Genomic DNA, 12,337 nt, shown 5'->3' with positions numbered 1-12,337 from the left:
CACTCCACTGTGAGCGAGCTCTCTCATGTCATGAGCAGAATGAGCCAGCTGGTTCTGTGTGTTCATTCAGTCAAACACAACCTGTGTGTGTGACACCCTGAAATCTAAATATGGTCAAAATATTTAATTGTTACCTTTAAGACCATTCCACAGACACTGCTTTGATTCTTTTACATGTTTGGTTTTCAGCCTCTAATAAATAACCTGTCAAGCATCATGAAAGCATTTCATTCACACTAGGAATGCTCTGTCTTATCTGGTCATTCTCTAGTTCCTGTCTACATGAGTATCAGGCCCAACCTACATCTGCAGGTTGAGACAGACAGGTTTGAGCTTCACATGGCAAACGTCTGTCAGTCAAAGGAGTGACAGTTAAGAAAATAACTAGATACAGTGGAGTTATAGACTATATATTATAGCTATTGGTTTGAAGGTTAAGACTTGGTTTTAGGGTTCAAATTAGAATCTGAATCTGTGTGTATTTTCTTCTCTGCAGTCGATCTCTGTCTAAGCAAACATGAGACAAACAGGACCACTGAATGTGTACACAAACAGGTAGTTGTGCCGTGTGTCATGTCAGAACATGGATAGTTTTCACGAGGCTGTTTGGAGCTGTGTAGGTGTGTCACGCACTGAAACATGACAAGCTAAACTAAGCAAGCAGCAGGGTGCTGATCACATGTTACAGGGAGTGTATGTGGGACTGGAGCAAATCCTAGCCGACTTTGGGAGAGAGGCGAGGTACACCCTGAATAGCTCACCATTCTATCACAGGGCTGACATATAGAGTCAAACAACCATTTACACTCACATTAACCCCTGTGGGCATTTTAGAGCCAATAATTAACCTAACCAGCATGTCTTTGGACTGTGGGAGGAAGATGGAGTATCTGGAGGGGACCGTTCACACAGATTCAAACCCAGAACCTTCTTGCTGTGAGGTGATGGGGCTAACCACTGTACCACTGTGCCGTCTCATTTCCTTTAATTCTCTCTCTAACTCAGGTTCTCCTCATCAGCTTCTCTTATTCTCTTATATATCTTTTGCTGGTGTCACTACACTAGCTTTCCTCTGGCCTGCTGTGTGAGCACTAACACCAGAGTGAGTTTGGCTGGTGCAGAGTCTGACTGACAGCTGTATGTTACCTTTCTTCCATTTTCCCCCCATTTCCTAAGGAATCGAAGAACATCTCACCACATGCTCTGACAGAACACACGGGTGGCACAATTGCATTCAAAGTCAATTGTGATTAAATGCAAATTCATACAAGGCTGCACGCACAGAGGCAAAGATGCATGCAGATGAAAATGTTCTGCTCATATCCAGATTCTTTATGAATGTGATTCGCAATCTGCTTCAGAGATGAGAGGAAAAAGGAAAGAGACTGGAAGGAAAGAACTGAAAGAACTGGAGGTTTGGTGATTTCTGAGTCAGAGGCTGAGCTGAATGAAAACAGGCACTCCCCCATACACGTGGCTCGCTAGTTTGCAGCTAACAATTGTATAGTTGGAGCAGTGGCTGTTAAAATGGCTGCAAGTAAACAAAAATGGTCTGACAATCAAACTTGCGCAGATTATGTGATGAAAATATTTGTTTTACTCTCAGTCTGAACACAGTTTCAAAGAGCTTGGGCTCAATGAGGACCTGCTGCAGTTCTGGGAATCCCATTGGAATATTTCATTTTATTATTGTTTCATAATGTGGAGTGACAAAGGGAATTTTTTTTATGAAGTTCTGCCTGAGCTCCTTTCAGGTGTGGAAACACCTGTCTGTACAAGACACAGTATCTCTCTTTCTCAGCACTCACTGGTGCTCATGTTAAGTGTGGTTTCCAAACTTTGTCTAACTTTTGTTGTTTGCACAGAAGTCAATTTTGTTTTTGGTATGGTTAATTGTGGGAGTGTGTGTTTGTGCGCATAAGTGACATAAACAGAATTAAGGGTGCACATGTAATTAGCCAACATACCAGTGTTTGTCATTGTGTAGCTTACAAACTGTCTCACATTGAGCAGTAAGTGGAATTAAACACTGGTTTCACTGCTCAGTGTGCGGACAGACAGTGTACTTGTGGTCTGTGTAGTCCATTAAAACAGTACACTATCGACTCCCAGCCAGGTGTGAAGAATGAGTTGTTTACCTGCCTGTTGGCCTAAGCTCCCTCTCATTGTGTCTACTGAAAACAAGAGTTTGAGCGTATCTAACAAAAATGTGCAAACAAAATAAGGTTTGTAGCATGTTACATCCCACAAGTAAGAGGAATTAAGTTAAAGTTGTAATATACTATAACAAAACCATGAGCACTTGCTGTACAGTCAGGGAGCGACTGCAAAGCATTAAACTCTGGAGCCAAAATTTGTTCACTTTATTTTTAGTTGGCCAACATGTTGTGGCACCTCAGCAGCACTCACATCAAATCAAAGCAAAGCACAGAGGAAATACTCTAAACTGTACATCTATGAGAGGAAAATCAATCAATCAATCAATAATTTAATCATGTCATTTTCAAGACATCACCGTTGGACTGCAAAGTGAAATCAGCAATATCAAATCCATAAATTCACAATAAACCTAATCAGCAGAGTTGCTTTGCACCAGGTTGAGACATTATATTCCTGGAGAGAGAGATGAGGCTGACCCTTGCAGCTGATAACTTGGATGTTATGCACAACTTGGGTTTTACACCTCGCCGCTCTGTGCTGCTGCATCCAAACTTGATCTCGAGCCTTAACCCTGTTCATTGCTGACCTCTTTGATGCACATCCAATCAGACTGCAGCTGACCAAGAAGGCACATCCAATCAGAATGCAGCTGACCAAGAAGCTGGAGCACAGAGAAAGCATCTCTGATGTTATGAAGTTATTAATATCTAATGCAGGAATGAATATATGTTTGGCTTCTTGTCTGCGTTAAGCAGTTTTGCTTATGAATGATACTGTATGATGACAGGTTGGCACTGGGTTGAGCTCTTGGCACCGGCATTGCAATCCAGTGGCAGGAACAGCTCAGATCGTTTATCTGGACACAGCCTCAGAATAGTGACAGTGATTTCATCATACATACAGTCTGGTGAAATGGTATTAAAGGTACTGGTCCAGTAAACCTCCGGTTTAGGTATTTTTCAAAAATGTTCTTTTCAAAATCTTTTTAGAGATGGATCAAGTGGCTTGCTCTTTATTTCTCTTTATACCACTGTTCTGTTCAGACAGTCACATTATCAATGGTCCTGATGTTTGGCATGCATAGCCCTGTTGTCTGGTTACCATTAGCTGCTATGCCAGCCTTGCGTAGCAAATTACGTATAATTACAGTGCCTGCCAGTAGTCCTGTTGGTACTGGTTGTTCCTTTTTGTTTATCTTTGAGGAGAAGGCCACTCTCTGTACTGGCTTTGGCTGCAGAGTCCAACAAAAGCTACCTCTCTGCGGTGAATTGTTGGGCAGCTTATCGCACATAGCACCGATCAGTGCTGCCTGCCAGGTCCCACTGACACACACAGACAGAGTCACAGACAGAGCCAGCTCTGCCATGTATCGTCCACAGCTGCAGAGAGCAGCAGACTTGCTTCAGGTCTGAAGAGGATAAGAACACATCAGCCATATTCTCTCTGTAGCTCTTCCACTGTTCATATGGACCAGTAGTAAACATAGATAGTGCAAATGAGCAAAGCTGCTAAAGCTGTCTGCAGCAAGGAAGAGAACATTAGAAAGTATTACTGGCTAAGGTTCAACGGGGGGCTGAGTGACCCAGATGACATAATGTCATGTATGACCCGTAGTGTGTTGCCGATAAGTTTATTCTTGTGCAGTGATTTCACTTAAATCCTAGGATAGTGTGGCCAGTTGTTCAGGTTTCTGAGTTAGCTGTTATCTCTCAAGGACAGACGCAGACACCCAATCCCTGCAGGGACAAAGAGAAGACAGTTTGTGCAGTCACATAACAAACACTCTCAAATGATGGCAGTGAGTTATGTTAGTTGAGCTATGTTAATATGTTACAACCTCATTTGTCTTGTCTTGTGAAAAATGTTGGTTGAAACAAACAGTGTTGCACATGGGGTTGTTTATGACGTGCAATACGGTTGTGCGTCCATGTCATTCTCATGAACGTCATATCTCAGGAATGCCTTGAGGGAGTTTCTTCGAATTTTGGCTCACACATTCACTTGGACGCAAGGATGAGCTGATTAGAGATTGTTCAAAGGTCAAAGGTCATTTTCACTGTGACTTCACAAAACACGCAAACCTAACCCAACATTCGCTAATTACAACATTGATTGGACATTTTATGTCCAAAAGGCCAAAGATCAAGGTGGTTGTTGTTGTACAATGTGACAAAGCTCTGTACTCTTGGTACAGAAGTCACTCAAACCTTTAAAAGACACTTTAAATCACACGTTTCTATGCCAAAAGCCTTGAAAAAAAGATGCTTATGGTAGACTGGACTCAATAACTGAAACTGAATTAAAATGTTTTGACGAAAATCCTTGACTGAAGCAGAGGCAGAGCTGATAAGGATGCCACAAGCTGATAAATAACTTGTCTATCCTGATAGAGACCAGCTCACAGGTTGTATCATGTTTTGTTTTGACAAAATGTCCCTGGATTGTTTTATCTTTCCTGGAAACAGTTTATAAGTTTATGAACTAATTTGTGTTTTGTCTCTCTGACTTTTTTTTTTTTTTTGGAATGTCTTTTCCTGGCAGCAGCGCTACACACACACACACACTCATTCTCTTTGCGTCTCTTGCACATTTCAGCAGTTTAACTATCTGGCCTGGTTTCACTCTTATCATACAACTACCTTCCTGTTTTCTATTGCCTTGAGCTATACATTACAACTGCATTTCTCCTCTTGATAATTGGAGGAACTCAGTGCAGTGGTTTTAGATGACCAATAACAAAGCTTTTGAAGTTCCCCATGTGGTTTTAAAGCAGAATTTGGTGACTAATTGTGTAAAAATAGAGGCTAATGTAAACCAGGCATAGGTCCAGGGACGCTATTCATACAGATACATAACAGCATGGAAGAGCTTGTCTCACAGTGCTTACTGCCCTCATATAGAAATTAGCAACACACAATGTTATGTTTTGCAATTAGGATTTTTTAAAATTACTAATAATATTCTTTAAAAAATATTGTTTAAAAAAACAGTAAGTATAGAGGCATTACAACAAAAATATTACATAACAAAGGCTACTGATATTCTAGACTGCAACGCTTGAAGCAGTGAACTTATCTATAATTGCTGCAGTACAGGTCATAGAGAACTTGACAGCTGAAACTTGAAAGTAACTGAAAGATCTGACACAGCTGGATCCTCTGTTACCACGTCCATATATGGTATCAGAGGTGGAAGGTGTCAAACCAAAAGGAAAGCATGAAGTCGTAAAGAATGAGCAGACCCTCTAACAGGCTGAGTAGGTCTAAGAGAAGTGAAATCTCATCTACTGGACGGATTATCGTGAAATTTCACTTCTCCCCCTCAGGATGAATTGTATTAACTCTGAGTCTCTCACCATCACGGGGCCTGAATATTAGTTTGTCCAGTACTGTGCTTTATGGCCAAATAAAGTATCTGTAAAACTAATAACATTCCCATTCTTTTGCCATACTGAATTTGCTGTAAATCGATCTTTCTTATTTGAGTTACTTAATAATTTTCACATTCCCCAACACGCAACACCACTGAGCTCTGCTTTCCCTTACTGTACAAGTGCCATAACAGAGATTCCCCCCACTGCGAGTGAAGCCGAACGCGTGGTGTCAGCTGATGGTTGTGTTATGTTGACAGAGTGAGTGTCATTCTGTCAACATTCAGAATGAGTTCCAGCATTCATAATGGCACTCATTGTGTTTTTTGTTGTGGTCTCAAGTTCTACCACCATGGAGACCAAATGTTGAATGACACCTTAGAACTGCCAAGCATGAGAGGTCTGTGTTAGTGGCACGTCATGAGGAAAACACAGAGATGGCCATGTCATAGACCTGCAGATTATTCCATAGTGTTGCGTTGATTTCTGAGCCCACCTGAGCCCTCCAACATGCAGAGCTGTCTCAATTTCTTCCCCATGACAGGGCTCACAGTGACAGACTGCGAAAACCCCTGGATTATCAAACATGGCCTTTAGTCTGATGCCCATATTTAAAAATGTTAAAACCAGAGAACTTCACTGCTGACTTAAGAGTCTCCTACGTGCCTTCTGGACAAAATGTCAAGTGAGATTTAAAACTGAGATAAAACTGTGACCTGACCAGTTGTTGTGTGACCAGTCCTTCCACTCTCAGCCTCTGAAGTCTGGGATGTATTCAGAGTTGTCATATGTCTGTCATTGGTCTGTCATGGGTGGCCTACCTCACTACCTCAGACAGCATGTTCTAGGCAGATTTATAGCTGTGCCATACTCTTTCATTTCGTAATGATTAATTCGATGAGCCTTCAGGGGACGTTCTGTTATTCTACTTTTTTTTTTGATCCATTCCCTGACTTGTGCGTTCCTTTCACCTTTTCACCGTGCTGTTCAACGTGTTCCTCTGTCTCCGTGGAGTAGGTTTTTTTCACAGACTGACTAACAACTGTTGACTACACACTTGTAATCCCCATTAAATGGTGGCCTCTAAAACTAATTGGCTACTATTAAAGAGGTTGAATACTTGCATAATGTGTATTTAGTGTTTTACATTTATAGATCACTTTGTAGACATCTTTCACTTTGAACATGTTTACAGATATTTTATCATATCTCATAATGTAAACTGGTTATTGACTGCTGGCCAGAAGTGCAGTTCAGTAATATTAATTATGATGACTACCATTTAAAGTCATGTGGGGAAACCAGTAGTATCACACAAAGATGGTTAGTGAGCCGGTGTCATTGGATCATGACTATAACACCTACAGTGTTTTCAGTGCTCAGCCTTGAGGCTGACAGAAACACAGACTGTTGTTGATAAAGACACCACAATGAGCTGAACTCAGACCTCCCACCTAGTGTTCCTCACCTCTGTTGTCTCTCTCCTTCATGTGACCGTCCCCCTCTTTCTCCAGGTTTCAATCAGTTATTGTATCAAATAAGAGACACTAAGACAAACACTAAAACACCAAATATCTTTGTCTCATCCCATGGAGCTTCTTGCTTCACTGCCCAAAGCTTTTTTCTTGCAATTTCTGCTTTTGTTTCTTTCAACAACAAGAATCCCTTTGTTAGTTAGTTGGCACAGTGTGAGAAAAATTATGTTTTTACTCAATAGGATTAGGATTAGGACTGTGTGTGTGTGTGTGTGTTTACGCACACTGATGTACGACGGAATGTAAAACTTGAAATGTCCTAACTTTCAAAGTAGGAGGGACCGTGCATGTTTTTACATGACAGTGAAGGATGCACACGGTGCCTGCACATCTAAACTAAGAACAATCATCACTGAAACTGCTGCTTTGTTCTAAAGTAGGTCTGTGTGTGTTATATGCATTCACAGTTTGATACTGAGACCGTAAATAAACTTGATGATGAATTATTTATGTTGGTCAACAAATTAATTAACCGTTGAAGCTGCTTGTGCGTCAGCAACAAGAGCAGCACAATGACCCATCGGACCCAAAGATGCACTTATGTTGGATTTTCCGTACAATAAAACAAACATTTTATTATATGTTTATGGTAATGCTGATGTTTAGCACAGCAGTTTTGCCCACATCTAATTAAAAACACACCAAGGAGCAGCCCAACACACAAAAGAGCACAGAGGCCCAAATCCCCCTAAAACACCAGAGTAACTTCTCAGTTGTAGTGATGTTTGGTTCTGTCAATGAAATGGATGAGCTTAAATGTAATCTGTGGCCTTCTCATACATCTGGTGTGATTTCCTTTACATGGCAACACAACTTTGTCAGATAATAATCAACGTATACCTCACTCTTAGTTTCAGCTTTAGTTCCCTTCTTCCAGTCTCACTCTGCCTTCCCATCACACTCTTATTTCCTAATTGAAAACACAGATGATCATTCAAAAGGTGTCCAAACTTTTGCACATGCCACAATCAGTTTGATGTTTACAACTATGGACTGAACAGCCATCTGTGGCTAATCTTTGTTAGGGGTGTAACTTATATTAAATGTGGTCTATGTAAAAAAAAAAAAATTGATGGACATATTTGACACTAATTTGTCAGATGTGTGTCTAATGTAACAGAAGTCTCATTCAAGGGGAAGTCTTGCTCTGAAATCTTGGAGGAGGTGATTTGTTTCTGGAAGACGAGTGAAAATGTGAGAGAGAGGAGTAACGTTACACAGTTGGAGTATAGAAAGTGTAGTTATGTGAATGACTGAAAAACAAACAATGCTTTGTGTTTGCGTATTTCCGAATTGTGACTTCTCTTTTAATTTTACTCATCTAAAACATAGGCAAAGTGATTACGTTTCATGTTTCATTATTTTTTTTCATTTATTTTCAACATTATTTTAATGTAATGTCTACAGAAGAGCTACAGTGATATTTTCAGGCGTGCCACAAAATAAAGGACTTTACTATAAAAGCACCAGGAAAGCAAACATTAGAGTCCACAGCATGCACGCTGCAGTGTGAGGCTGTACTTAGACACAGTGCTACTGTTAAGAGTTAACATGCTCACAATTACTATTTTAACATGCTGATATTCAGCAGGTAATGTTTGTTGATGTTCTGATTTGGTGCCTAATCGACTGCAATAATTAGATTCCAAAATGACTTCATTACAACAACATTTGGATATTTCAACTTGCCAAACACAGGTATAACTGGTTTCTTCAATAATCCTGCCAGGGACCTGAAATTGTACATGCTGTACATGCTCCCTAGAATCCATGAAGGAAAAGAGCCATCACTCCTGTTTTTGACATCCATCTGCTCAAGGCATTTTGCATATTTGACATTTGAAACATGATATATTTGTTTCACCCCAAATTAAAATGTTGCTGGTTGCACCTGTGCTCTTTCTACATTTTTACCGTAAGAAGGGCCTTAGTATTGTGACAGTGGTCCCATCATGTAAACATGATGTCCTAGTTTCAGAACTGTAGATTAATCTGAACATGCTGGCTGGAGCACCTCTCTTGATAGAAGCCAGAATTCTGTAGCACATAAATGCCTGACTTATTTTTCAGACGACTGCCTGTCATGTACACAAAAGTCAAAATAAAACACGTTAATAATGTAATGATCTACAGAATGAAATGTTAGTGACGTGAAAGTAGTACATGCCGCAATTTCCCAGCAACCAGAAATCAAATCTGATCAAAGAGGGTGCCAAATGGCACACCAACCATGTGCTGCAGTACACAGAACATCCAGGAACACAGGGTGAGCTTGTTTTCCTCTCCAGTGCATCACTCTTTCAAAACTTGTGCATGCTGGAACAGTAGAGGCTCTCAAGCACACCCAGATGGACTGGAGCCATCAGGCCTGATTTCTGAACGTGTGCCCATTCACTGGGTTTTATGTGGCTTCTGAAGAGGTAACACTCCAGTCAGCAACAACAGTAAAAACGGCTGTGGCTGGTTGTTGTGTGGGTGGCTTAAGCCAAAACCAGTTACCAGTTTTACTGTTGCAGCTGATTGGTATTTGTTTACTTCCACTTATGTAATAACATGTTTTTCCAACTGTGACATGTCAAAATGTTCAACACTGAAAAACACTTGTATAGTAATATTTCAAGACCCCTGCACAGTTACCATACTCCCACAGGCACGTTTTTAGTCCTCTGGCCTAATTAGACTTCCTCTCAGATGGGTTGGACATTTGGTGAGATTTTAAGCTATAGCAGCCATAAAATCTGTGCCAATGATGCCCCTCACAGTTATCATCTTGTTGATCCAAATGTTGCTTTCATGTTTTTCATAGTTCAAAGTTATAGTCAGCAGATTATACCTCTGATCCATTGGTGTGGGAACTGCTTCTGAATTTACTTTCTTTACAGCTGTAAAATAATAACAGGGCTCCACAGACACAGAACTGGATACAATTTTTTGTGTCCCTTGACAACTTCTTGGCACACACATTCTCTCTACTAGGTTTATACTGAATTAAATGATTTGGGGCTAAAAATGGGCCAAATCCGTATATTGTCTACCCAGCTTTGGTCTTTGAAAGTACAGTATCCTTCTTAGGTCTGTGTCTGTCACACAGGTATTACTGTAGGTCTGCTGGAGCTGTGGGGAAGTTCCTGGCAGTGGTATGTGTGTGTGTGTGTGTGTGTGTGTGTGTATACACATAATTTGGTTTGATCTACAAGCTTTATGGGTTTTCCTGGTGACTAACCTCTCTTGAATGATGAAGTTTAGTTTGGAGGTAGTTGGTAACTTACAAAGTTCTGCTAACAATGCTAGCATTTCTTTGTGACATGTTTGTTTCTCACACTGTAGCTTATTGTCTGATATATGTGTTACACATACAAGGAGGACACATTTCAGTAATTTGCACACTGACTTTATTCAGCTTCCTCTTGTCATGGTACGATAGCCTTGTAGGGCATACCTTTTTATTACCACATTAGGCGTTGTCTGCTCTGGTGGTCCAGTCCAACAGATGGGGACACCCTGACAAAAAGGAAAGGTCAATGTTGCTATGTTTTGGGCTACACTGTAGCTAACGTGTGCCTCCTCATAAATGTAAATACTGCACATTGGGGCTAAGGAGAGAAGGGAGGTACTACAAGTACCTTACTTGAGGTAAGACATCAAGAACTGTGACTGGCTGCTTATGTTTGTGATTGTGCCCACAGGTTTCTGATGCTGGTTTAGACTGTTCAGAGTGAATACAATATAAAACAAGCTGACAAAAGTTTTCCTTCTCAGAAGCTTTGTAGAAAATCTGGACAGTTTCAGAGTGGTATGCTGCACCTGAGGGCAAAAAAGCTGCTGATTGAATCAGCAGCTTTTTGTCATCTGTGACAGCAGAAGCACCAGCCCTTATTTTAAAACCTCATTCTTGGAAAGATCTGCAAGTCTTTACATGACAAACAGTTGAAACAAAATGCAAATAGACAAGACCTAAAGGGGCAAAAGAGAAAGATACAAGCGATAAGCATAAAAGGACCAAACTATGTGAAAAATGTAAAAGTCATTAATGAGTTAGCTGTTGATGAGATTTATTCAATATTTATATATTATACTTCTTTTTACACAGGTCTAATTTACCCAGTCATAGTTTTACTCTCCCCTGCCAACATTTTTATTCTGACAATTAAAGTGGAATCCATCTGGAATTCATTAGGAACCAGTCCTGTCTGAAAGTGAGTAGGAGGGAAGAGAGAGCGGAGGGCAAAAAGATAGGCACCACGATATGTGATAAGAAATAATTGCAAAGTGATAAACCAACAGGTACAGAGACACATAGAGTGTGTTCTCTTGTGAACACACTCTATGTGCAATTTTCTTCTTTTATTCATTTTCAATTGGGAGTTTTGCAAGTAACATACGAATTTCCCTACGGGGATTCTGATTCTGATTCTGAAAATTTAAGCTTTGGGAGCTTTCAAGGCAGTATAGAAAGTGACTGACTAATCATTTAGCATGTACATTAGCACGCGCAGACACACACGCACACACACACTCAGAAACACAAGCGCTTTCAAAGTGGAGTTCCTGAGCTTTTCTTGGTACAGGAAGAGGACTCTTAAAGGGACAGAGTTGCCCCTCAGCTCTGGTCGATTGAAGCTGAGGAAAAGAAAGCAGAAGAGAAGAGAAAACCTTGGATCAAGTTGCGTAATGTTTGTAATAGAGGAAAGATGACAGTGGCTGCCAGACAGGTGAGATCAAAATTCCCTGTGGTGTTCAATTACAATTTTTTTTTTTTTGTTCTCAAAGAGGAAGAACTGGTCAGGAGTTTTTTTCTTTCAGGATGCTGGTTTATGATCTTAGGATTTGGGCCTGTACAGGTCTTTTCAGTAGATTCTATCTGTTAAGGTGGTTTGTACATGTTTTCTTTGTTTATTGTGAAGGCCTGCATCTGAATGGTTAGCTGCACTGAGGGTGTTGCTCACTTGACGTCCTTTTAATGCAGAACGAGGCAAGAATTCACACATCAGTTTTATGGAACAGTTTCACTCCTCCCCACCAGTGTGAGAATATGTGAAAAATGTCTTTAAATATTTGGCTTTGAGGCTATGTGTGACCTTCACCTTGACCATACAAATACCCTTTTCCAGCAACAGACACTTTGATCTGTGCATATAAAATACATGTATGTTCAAACTTATGTCTTTTTATATTGAGAAGGGAGCTCCTCTGCAAACATGGGCACAGCACTTTTATTTTGCTCCCTATTTTTAACCAACTCTCATGGCTGTTTCTTTCTGTCTGACTCTTC

This window comes from Toxotes jaculatrix, chromosome 4 (genome assembly GCF_017976425.1).
Source record: "Toxotes jaculatrix isolate fToxJac2 chromosome 4, fToxJac2.pri, whole genome shotgun sequence".
In the NCBI taxonomy this organism is placed as follows: domain Eukaryota; kingdom Metazoa; phylum Chordata; class Actinopteri; family Toxotidae; genus Toxotes; species Toxotes jaculatrix.
This window is presented reverse-complemented; position numbering follows the sequence as displayed.